The sequence below is a fragment of the Thunnus albacares genome, chromosome 22 (genome assembly GCF_914725855.1).
Source record: "Thunnus albacares chromosome 22, fThuAlb1.1, whole genome shotgun sequence".
NCBI classification, from domain to species: Eukaryota; Metazoa; Chordata; class Actinopteri; order Scombriformes; family Scombridae; genus Thunnus; species Thunnus albacares.
In genome coordinates this window covers 12,061,078-12,073,038 of record NC_058127.1, presented here as the reverse complement: position 1 = coordinate 12,073,038, position 11,961 = coordinate 12,061,078, and positions in this window count along the sequence as shown.

Below are 11,961 nucleotides of genomic sequence, written 5' to 3'. Positions count from 1 at the left end.
TATTCTTTCTAAATATGGTAAAATACTGTAAATTTTGATGGACAACACTAAACTACTGTAAAATTTGACAGTAAAATATTGTTTTCATTTTCACCGCCACGGTAATGAAGGGACAGAAGTCACATGCAACCATCAACATATAATTATTCTTCATCCTCCTTTGTGGAATCCAACCAAATGGTCAGTAACATCATACTGAGAAAATAGAACTATAATCGTGCATCTTCCTTTTCCTGTCCTCTGGGTTCAATTGCATTCACCAGGATACACATTTTTCCACTGATCCTGTACAGTGAGGATTGGAGTCATCCTGCTTACAGTTAACTAAAGATAAGAACTTATGCATCAAATATATTTTAACATATTACTGTATACTGTATAGTTATTATTAAGTAATAGGAACATACTGGTTAAATACCTCTGATGCAGTATTTAGCATGAACAGTATCTCTCAACAACCATACTGATTTATACTGTAGTTACATTCAGTAAAGTGTTGTGTCATGTTACCTGAATGGAGCCTCCTGCTGGACAGTCCACCCATTCAGAACCAGACATCTGGATTTGGTACCTGTTAGGTCCAGTACACCTGTGTCTGTAACAGCGGCCCTCTGCAGAGCTGCTGGACAAGAGAAAGTGACTCTAAAAGAGAGACAGGTGGAGAAAGAGGACAGTAGTGTTACACATAGGAAAGAGTTGAGATGACTTTGAATAGGAAAACACAGAAATACTCTCTCTCTCTCTCTCTCTCTCTCTCACACACACACTACAGCTGTCTGTCATTTTCCTTTTTCCAACACTCACTCTGAAGAACAAGAGGAAGAAAAAAGAGTGAAAATGTGAAGCTGCAACAGCAATAAAATGACACAGATCACAATCAAATACACAAAAATATAGAGCTGACAACATATTCCTGCTTCATAGAATTTGGAAAATGTAAGAAATGCAAATCATTTTGGACATTTTGACATTAAGAAATGAAAAATGATTAAAAGACAATTTCCCTTTCAACAAATTCACATGATAGTAAACAGAATTTATTCCAGTTTTAGGAGTTTACTACCTGGAGCAATGGCGCATATCATATGACGTATATAAATGTTTACCATTTTCTTCATTTGGGGTCATGCTTTGTTTAGAAACTGTAGGTTAAGTACCCACATTCAACATTATACTACAGCCTTGTACAGACTTCTGAAACAGTCTGCAGCAGTTTGATTACACATCATATGATTATATTCTTTTTTTATAACATGCTATTCTCTGGGGGAAACTGTCTACACATGCAGCTGTCAGTAAAATAGTTTCACTTTTGCATTTTTCTAAAAGTCAAAAGTTTAAGTAGATATCTTCATCTAAGTTAAAACATAAATATGTAAGACCTAAGATTTCCATCACAAGTGGCATTATTGTGTACATGTAAATAACATAAATGTGTGAATGCGACGTTTTTATTTTATATTATAAATGTCTGACAGTGATAATGAAAGTAAATTTTGAACAACAACAACGTGTAGATGGGTGCTTTCCCACCAGCACTTTGAAAAGTCCTCAATAAAACCTTTAGTCTACATCATCGTACATGTAGTGAAACAACTTCCCCATGGCCCCGAGTTCACTGCATGGTGATCACTTTGTGATAAAAACAAAAAAAAAATTGCTAAATTCTTCAGGAATATTCACCACTGTGGCACAAACTAAACTTGAGAGGACCTAAAGATGTCACCTGATCATGAGGAACTGTCTTGTAGAGGAGCCATGTGTCAAAATCTAGATTTAATACCTTTGATATTTCAGATACAGTATTTTGGTTATTATATTGTGTACTGTACATGGTGCATATCATTTTATTTCAATTTGTGTTTAATCTTGTTGTGTGTTTGATGTCAATGTCCTGTGTTTTTAAAGTCGATTGTGTACAAACAACAGTGGTGTTTGTGTCAGTCACTCTGTTGCAGGAGAGTTTACAACCTGTCTTCTTTTTATCCAAACCACATAACTACTCATGAGAGGGTTTTATAAAATCCATGCTGGTTGTAGAATTAAGAGTCTAAATGGTAAAGATGACTATTTTAACTACTTTAGGTAACACTTTTTCCTGTTAAATAGAGAGGAAAGTTTTAATTCAACGAATAATCTTCATATCAGGTATAATTGTTTTCTGCGACAGCAAAGCCTCCATAGTTTAACTATATTAAGGACTTTGTCTCTGTATCTTTTGTTTCAGTCAAAAGAGGGTTTTTTGTTCTGGATAAGCAGATAAACAAAGTGTGCTGCGGTCTGCTAAGCTGCTTCCGATTCAGCTCCTCCACAATCAAGTTATTTGCATCTTTAACAATTACAGATGAGTTAATTTGTGATCCTTCAAAAGTAAACTTCACCAGAATGCAATGTTGCATTTTAATATAATGTATTATTGTTATGTTGTGCTGTGTGAGTTAAGTAGGCCTGGTGAGATCTGTTCAAATTCATAGTTTTTTTAACAAATACACAGAGGACATTAGTAAAGGTAAACATTTTATTTGTTTTTACAACACATTTCTTTTTTTATGAGATCAGATTCATTGTAGCAGTGAGAGTGAGCAAGACATTTTTTCTTACAATTTCATTTAGCAGACGCTTTTATCCAAACAACATACATCTGAAAGTTAATACATCACAAGCAAGAATCAAGACAGGAGAGAATAACGTTAGTAAGTGCCATAAAGGTGAGTCCAATTCTGATAGGACGTAGTCAAGGTGTGAATAGGCAGTGCATAGAGTTCATAGAGTGCATTTTCTTTCTTCTTCATCTCGTCCACATCAGCCTCCAGACACTTTCCGCACTAAGTGGATGGTGGACATGTGTTGGATCCCAAAGGATGACAGCTGGGATGATTCCTCCAGTGGCTCCGCACTGTGGATCATCCTGATGTCATCAACTAAGCAAAAAGAAAAAGTGTTATTAAAATAAATCTTGGATCCTTAAAGATGATCAGAAGTCTCATACTGAGAATACCTGCACCTAATACAGAAATGACAGACTGTCTGGGATGTGACCCGTCAAAGACACAGATGATCAGTATGTCCTGGATCATACAGGATATTAATAATCAGGTTATGTTCCATATCTGTATCATATCCTGATATGATTAAAACTAGCAAGTCATAACAAGGACTAGTGTACATGTAAAGGAAGCAAACTGATTGACAGGTGATGTTGAGTGAAGTCAAATAATAATAACAATAACAATAACAACAACAACAACAACAATAATAATAATAATCATAATAATAATAATGACAAGACATGGATGTCTGGCCCAAGGAACCTCAATTGTCAGAGACGGTCCTGCCCTTTATCACCATCCGTCATAACTTTCACGTGAAATATATATATTTTTTTTTAATTAATTAGTCCTAATGCATTCCCAGAATTCCACATACCGTTTTTAGTCCATAGTTTTTATTTATATTGTGTGTGTGTGTGTGTGTGTGTGTGTGTGTGTTGTGCCCTTAAAACAGGGAAAATAGTGAGGGAAGAGGGATGAAGAAACCCGCACACTTCTCTCGTTTCCACTCGTTCGTATTGAGTGAGGCAGAGAGCGCGATTCCCCCTACTGGAGCCATGAGGCATTACCAATAGATCGTCGCACAATCAACCCAGAAAAAGAACACACATTACCTATTTGTACGGTTTACACTGGCTGGATATTCTCCACAGTAATAACCTTAGCAACATAACCGAAATAACAATAAAATTATGTATTAGGGAAATAGAATATATAAGACATATAATTGCATAACTCTGAAAAGAAATAAAATCATGTTTCTGAAAAATCTAATTATTTTCAAATTCTTAACTACCACATACTCCCCCTCAAAATAGATGTTGTCCCCAACATCCTGACATTTGACCCAAGTTAACACAGTCCATTGCTGGCTTGTAACATAGTTCTGCTATTGCAGCATGTCCAAAGCAACTATATTCTCCTTTGATAAAGGACCATGAGAGTGATATGATTAACTGCAATCATGTGATGTTCTTTAGGTGTGTATGGTGAGCTGTAATCACAGTCTATATGTGTACCAACTGTTCAACAGTCCCTTTGAATGTCAATTCTGTGTTGAACAGTCCATTTGCTTTGTCTAGAGTATAATGTATGTGCATTTACTCAGTTCAGTGACCTGTACTGTGTTTGATCACAATTTTTCTACCACCCATGTCCATAGGGTTGCTGGTAGTAGTATGGCTGCACAGTGTGTGTCCATGGCACCTTAAGGTTTGTATGATGTGATAGTGTTCTCAGATTGTAGCAAGCTGGTGAGCCAAGTCAATCATATGTAAAGACCTTAGGTCACCTGTGCTGTCGTCTAGGCCGCTGAGGCCCCGGCTGGTCCTGTTGTGCTCACTTGGGACAGGTGAAGGGATAGCCTCTTCCACAGGTAGGTCCTCAACATAACTGTCCTCTTGCTCTGGTAAGTGCTCCAGTTGGTTTATCACTTCATGTTCTCTCTCTGATTCAGATGACACGTTTTCCTCCAACTGTATTCCTACTGTAATCCTCTCAGGATTTGACGTCTGAGGTTGACATGGCTGAAATGGCTGCTGAGGTTGCACTGGATAATATCCATCTTTGTCCTCCTCTTCCTCTGACTGCTCCACTTCCTCAGTTGTCTCTACAGTTCTTTTCTTTGCTCGTGGCTGGACAGACATTTCGAGTGGCAGATGGTCACACGGTAGGAGAAGATTGCAGTGTAATATCCTTGATCTCCCTTTTTCCTTCTCAGGTCTGAGTTCATAGACAGGGATGTCTTCACTGACTTGACGGACAACTGTATGGACCACATCCTCCCAGTGGTTTCTGAACTTGCCTGGACCACCATGAGGTGTCATGTTCCTGATTAAAACGCGATCACCAGGCTGTAATACTGAGCTTCTCACTTTACTGTCATAAAGTCTTTTGCTCCTTGTGGCCGCTTTGTGAGCATTCTCTCTTGTGATCTGGTATGCCTCTTCCATGCCCTGTTTCCACTTTTCCATGTAGTGATGATGATTACTGTCTCTTTGTTCTGGGGTCAAGTTAAACAACATGTCAACTGGCAAGCGTGGAGAGCGTCCATATAACAAGTAAAAAGGAGAGAAACCAGTCACCTCACTTTGAGTACAATTGTACGCATAGATAAGTTTGTTCAGTGAGTCTTTTCAGTTGGTCTCTTGTCTTTCTGTGAGTGTCTTTAACATTTGGACTAGTGTTCGATTAAACCGCTCCACCTGTCCATTCCCTTGGGGGTGATAGGGAGTAGTTCTCAACCCTGCAACTCCACAATAGTTTTTCAGTTGTGCAAACAGCTGATTTTCGAATTCGCCACCCTGATCATGGTGTATTCTTGTCGGGAAGCCAAATCTTAGAGCATAGTCATGAAAGATTTTGTCTGCAGCTGTTTTGCCTGATTTGGAAGTCGTGGCATACGCCTGGGCGAAGCATGTAAAATGGTCGATGATGACAAGGATATATTCATAACCACCCTTGCACTTGTCAAGGTGGAGAAAATCAAGAGAAAAGCTCAAACGGGTGAGTTGTGACAATGTTAGTCAGTGGTGCTCTTGTGTCACGGCACGGCTTCTTGTGTTTAAGACACACACATCTTCTCATGACATAATCCTCTATCTCTCGTTGCATATAGGGCCAGTAGAAGCGGTCCCGGATCAGTGACGTTGTCCTATCTACACCTTGATGGCCCATTTCATCGTGGAGTTCCCTCAACACTGTACTTTTGTGTTTTCCTGGTAGGACCAGCTGTTTTCTGCGAGCTGTTTTTCTGTATAAGACTCCATTCTCACTCATCTCTAATTAGTCCCATTCTCTCAGAAGACAAGTGACCTGTGAGCTGAGTTGTTTCAGTTCTGGACCTGATGGCTTTTGCTCTGATAGTTTACACCTGAATCACAGGTCCAATAGTCAGATCACTCCTCTGGTCCTGTTTGATCTGTCCTGTTGTCAGTGGGATGACGGATGTGTCTGTAGTTATGGTTGCACACTTGACCGAGACACCCATGGACCATGACACACTAGATTCATCCTGATTTTCCACTGCCTGTGAAGTTGCTCCAACCACATCATATGACATTTCCTCTGAGCACTCTTTCATGAACTTCTCCATATCTATAGGCATCCTAGACAGACTATCTGCTTCAATGTTTTCCTTACCAGGGCGATATTTGATCGTGAAATGGAAATCTGCCAATTCTGCTACCCATCGGCACCCTGTTGCATTCAATTTGGCAGTAGACAGTACATAGGTAAGTGGATTATTGTCGCTATAGACTGTGAAGAATGGCGCATAGTGGAGGTAATCACGAAATTTTTCTGTGATCGCCCACTTGAGGGCTAGAAACTCTAACTTGCCTGAATGCAGACGGTAATTCTTCTCAGCTGCAGTTAAAGTACGAGAGCCATAAGTGATTACACGGAGCTTTCCGTTCTGTTTTTGATACAATACTGCACCTAGTCCCTGGTTTGATGCATCAGTATGCAGAATAAACGGCTGCGAGAATTCTGGAAAGCCTAGAACAGCAGGCTGAGCTAGACAGTCTATCAACTGCTCTAATACTGACTGATGCATGTCGGTCCACTGAATAGGTATACTCGATGGAACCCCTCTGCTGTTTCGTTTTGTTTGCCACTTTCTCCTTTTGTTTTGCAGGGTTTCAGTTTCTGCAGGTCCTTTAAGCAGGTCATATAGAGGGCTGGCGATCCGTGAGAAATCCTTGATATACTGTCTGTAATAACTCAACAGTCCCAACACTGCTCTTAACTCACCAACAGTACCTGGCTGTTTGTTTTTCAGAACCATCACTGCAGCAGTATCAGCGGGATCTATCCTGTTTCCCTCTGCAGACACCATCCTGCCGAGGTATCGTACTTCCGCTTTAAAGACGTCACACTTCCTGGGTTTTAATTTTATTCCATGCTCCCTCAGCCGTCGCAGGACTGTCCTGATGTCATTAACATGATCCTCAAATGTTCTGCTAAACACTAGGACATCGTCAAGATAAGGCACACATATTTTGTCCCTTAATCCCTCCAAGCACTCTTCCATGCAGTGCTGAAATGCTGCAGGCGCGTTCATGAGTCCAAATGGGATTCGTACCCATTCATATAGGCCCCAGGGGGTCACGAAGGCTGTTAGATGTTTACTGTCCTTACCCATGAACCGCTGGTGGTATGCTTTACCCTGGTCCAGCAGTGAAAAGAGGGTGTTTCCGCCCAGATTGTCCATAATGTCCTGCACTCTGGGGATGGGGTGGCGATCTTGGTGAGCTTTCCTGTTGAGCTCCCTGTAGTCGATACATAAGCGCAGAGTACTGTCTTTTTTTCTCACACAGACTACTGGGGAGGAATAGGACGAAGTGGATTTTTCCACCCACCTCTGCGCTATCAGATCCTGTAAGTAGTCTTTCATGTCCTGGCACAAGGGCTTTGGGACAGACAGATATGTCCTCAACACTGGTTCATTATGTTTTAGTGTAATGTTCATTTGCGGATTTTCCACACAGCCTATGTCATCATCAGACCTAGAGAATGACTGTGATTCTTCTCTTAACATCTGACTTATAACTTGTCTTTGCTGTTCATTCAGGTGTGTCAGGTCAACAGGGGGATCCCATTGTTCATCAGTGGGTGTGTCCTCACTAGAACTCTTAGCCTGGACTTTGTGGACTGAGGCAGTAGGTAGGCAGTCTGATTTGAATATGTTGGCAGGATATACTGATCTAACAGACTGCACTGTTCCAATAGCAGTCCTTCCTGACGATGTGATGTCATGGCTGGTAGGATTTTGCACACTGACAACAATTTTTGGGGTCATGCCTGCCTTCACTGACACAAGAGTGTTGCAAAACTCGAGTCCTTAAGGCCACTGCGGGTTCTCATGAGGCTCAAAAATCAGAGACTTATCCTCCTTGAAGGGTGGAGCCTGTACCCGACATTCAATCTGGATGGAGCTGTGTTTAGGCACACTGACTCTCTCATTCGCTGTTCTCACATTGTGCTCACATGGCTGCCCTGCACTCACTGTATTAATAAAGGCTTTGGCTCTATTCTTCCTGAGGTGAGGGAAAACTATCCTTACTGTTTTCAAGAGCTTTTCTCTGTCCCTGTGCTTTGTCCGATCCAGCACACTATTCACCACTAGGTACTCAATGACATTAAAGCCAATAATGGGACATGGTTGTGGATTACCTTTTAGCACTAGCATGGGTATCAGTAACTCTTCATCATTAGCAGTAAGTTTAAAGCTTACCTCAAGCCACCCAATGTATGGCATTTCTGTTCCATTGGCTGCTTCAATGTGCAAAGGGTCAAGTGGATCAATTAGCTCTGCTACATCCCTTAGTTTTGCATCAGGTAAGTGGCTCTCTTTCCAGACCTCATCTATAGCACAAATTTGTGAACCTGTGTCCCAAAGTGCCTGAATTCTCTGTTTGTGCAGAAAACACCTGATGACACATTTATTTCCTACCAACTCCCTTACAGTGGGTGTTTTCACTGGTTTGCTAATTTTTCTACACTTGGACTTCTCACATGACTGTATTTCCTGTTTCTTAATGCCTGAACATGTGTATGGTTTACAGTGTCTTTTGTGAGCCTGCCAGTGGGTTTCTTGGCATTCTTTTGAACAGTACAGTGTTGTTTTACAAACAGAACATTTTAGTTCCTTCCTTTCTTTCTCTTCTTCACAGCTAGCACAACAGGGGGACTTATCTGTACTGCATGTTGCCCCATGTCCCACGGGAGCAACCCCTCTTAGTTTAAAGGGCTCTCTCTAGCTGGTTTTGTCAGTCTCTGTGCTTTACATCCTGCACGAAAATGCTCACTACTTCCGCACCTAAAGCAGTGTTGACAGTAGTAGCGTGGTGCTGGGTAATATCGCTGTGGTGCAAATCTTTGCTGGAACTGTGCTGTTTCCCTCACATGTCCAGGTCCAAGTGCTGGTCGGTACTCCTGCACTGATGCTGGTGGTTGCTGGTGGTAAAACTGCATACAGTTTTGTTCAGCCTAAAAGGAGGAGGGCTGTGGGGTTGCAGGTGCTGACTTTTGAATGGTTTCTCTAATCTGGGAAACTTCAGCTCTCAGATCTTTCAGCAGCACCATGAACGCATTTCTTTCATTTCTGAGAGGAGGTCCGGGGGTAGAGTGGCTGTACTTTGCTGGGTGGTACTTTTCTTTTCCACTGGGGATTCACTGGGCTGGACAGTGTTTACATGAGTCACTCATGATGGGGCTGAATGTTTCTTTTTGTCCTGTCTCTCCTTTTCATTGGCACATGCAATGTTCACCTTCTCCAGCAGTAGCTCATCTGATGTATTTGTTTGCAGGGGGTAAGGCTGCAGGTCACTTTTAATATTATCATTCTGCAGACCAGTCAGGACAGTATGCATGAAAAGACTGTGGACTAGTGCCAGGTCGTATTTGAGACTTGATTCAACTTCCTGAGAAGCAAACAGAATTTTCTCTCTCAGGTCCATTGCCCTTATCAGGAAATTTTGGGGTGTTTCTTTACTACTCTGGACCTCAGAGGTGAGTTGTTTATATAACTTTGTGGCACTTCTTTCCTGGTAATGGGACCTGAGGATTCTCCTAAGAGCAGGCAACGTGAGGTTTTCTTTTCCTTCAAGGTAACTCCTTAACTGCAGGCCTGGTGGGATGGCACGGATTACATTATCAGTGATCTCTGAGTCTGGGTAGCCTTTGCTCAGCCCATTTTCAATTTGCCTAGCAAGACTGGAAGAGGTGAGTCTATCTTTTTGTCCGGGCTCCCCTATTTGGCCTGATATCTTAAAATCTTTGTGCCACATAGAGCCATTTGGCAGTGCTGAAGCCATGTTTTTTATTGGGGTGCTAGAACTCAAAGGTAGGGTCATGCTATTTTTCATCAGATCATGCATTGCACTCTCTTTTTCACGTAATGACAGCCTTAATACCTCTACCTCCTTCTGGAGGCTTTCCTGTTCCTCAATTTGATTTAGAAGTTCACTTGCACTATGTTCTTTGTCCATTTTTATTTTGTCAATGATGTCCTGAGCATTAAGGAGTTCAGACATACCTTCATCCTCTAGGTTGGCCAACTCTTCCTGTTCGAGGTACCTTATGACATGTGAGACTAGCTGACTGTGTGTCTTACCAGTCACATGCTTTTTTCCTGGTCCTGAGATTTGAAGTGCATCACATACTTTAATCAGCTGCTCTACAGTCAGTTTATACAGTGCTCCTTTAATCTCCAGCTGCAGTTTCTCTAATTCAGATTCCATTTTATGAGAGGAGTTGGCATAAACAGTCAAATGAGGTTTTATCAAGCTTGATTGGTTTTCGCTGCTCCCTAGTGGTCACGTTGCCCAATATTGGGCTGAAAACCACCTCTACTGCTCTGCTGAGCTCCTCTCTGGTGCCTGGGTGGTTTGGGGGGATGATCGACAAGAGGATTTCTCTTACAGGTTAGGGATGGTCCTCCAGCCAAACATCCCAGCGGTGCCTCCAAATGTTGTGCCCTTAAAACAGGGAAAATAGTGAGGGAAGAGGAATGAAGAAACCCACACACTTCTCTCGTTTTCACTCGTTTGTATTGAGTCTTAATTATGTACAGTACAACCAAATTCACATATTTTCTCAGTCGGAACACACTCAGTCTCAGGACCACAGTTTCCACAAGTTCCTAAGTTATCCTCTGTTTTTTTTCTAACTAATGTAAATTATATTTTGAACCAACACAAACTGTAACTTAAATGAAATACATTTACCTTTTTAACTTTCATATTGTACCTAACACATGAACTGACCTTTTACCATAATAAAATAATGTTTTTAAATCTTACAGACAAACTTAAATGCAGAAAATGGCGGAACAACAGTCGGATGCTACATTGGGACAATAGCAGTAGCTAGCTTACACGGTGAATGAGTTAGCCAGAAACTCTTCAACAATATAAAAGTACAAAATTCACCTCTTTCGCTCGCAATGAACAACAATGACGAAATAAGTATCAACAATGTGTATCGCTAAGTTTATAGTGCTTTAAGTACGGTAATTACCTTAAAACAGGGAAAATAGTGAGGGAAGAGGGATGAAGAAACCCGCACACTTCTCTCGTTTTCACTCGTTTGTATTGAGTGAGGCAGAGAGCGCAATTCCCCCTACTGGAGTCATGAGGCATTACCAATAGATCGGCGCACAATCAACCCAGAAAAAGAACACACATTACCTATTTGTACGGTTTACATTCTGGCTGGATATTCTCCACAGTAATAACCTTAGCAAAATAACCAAATAACAATAAAATTATGTATTAAGGAAATAGAATATATAAGACATATAATTGCATAACTCTGAAAAGAAATAAAATCATGTTTCTGAAAAATCTAATTATTTTCAAATTCTTAACTACCACATGACCAGTAACAAGCTGCTGCAAAATAACCACACAAATCTCTGTGCTTCTGTACAAGTCAAAATGGTTAAAACACAGTGTCCCAGTCTATCCATAGATGAGGACTCGGTGTGAACAGGTTCTCTTACACACACCTGAGCAGAGCTTGAGCTATCAGCAGGGTCACTTAGACCACTAATAGTGTGACAGTAGAGTGAAAATGAGACATTAAAGTATCACTGAAGGGCACAGATATATCCTTAGTGGGTTTAAAAAAGATTAAGCATTTCCATACTTCGATTTTTGCCCCCCTTGTCACCCATCCCACCATCTCCAGTCCCTGAAATAGACCCTCCTCCCGGTATCCTTATAACCATTTGAATGACAGACTTGTGTTCAATTCCATATTCAGACAGCAGGGTGGAGTCTCCCTCCAAGATCTTGTCTGTGAAGATCAGTCGTATGACATCTAAATGATCTGTACACAGAGGAATACACACACAACACATACACACAGGGAGTTAAATTAAGTAGTTTAACCTTTACCAGCTTCA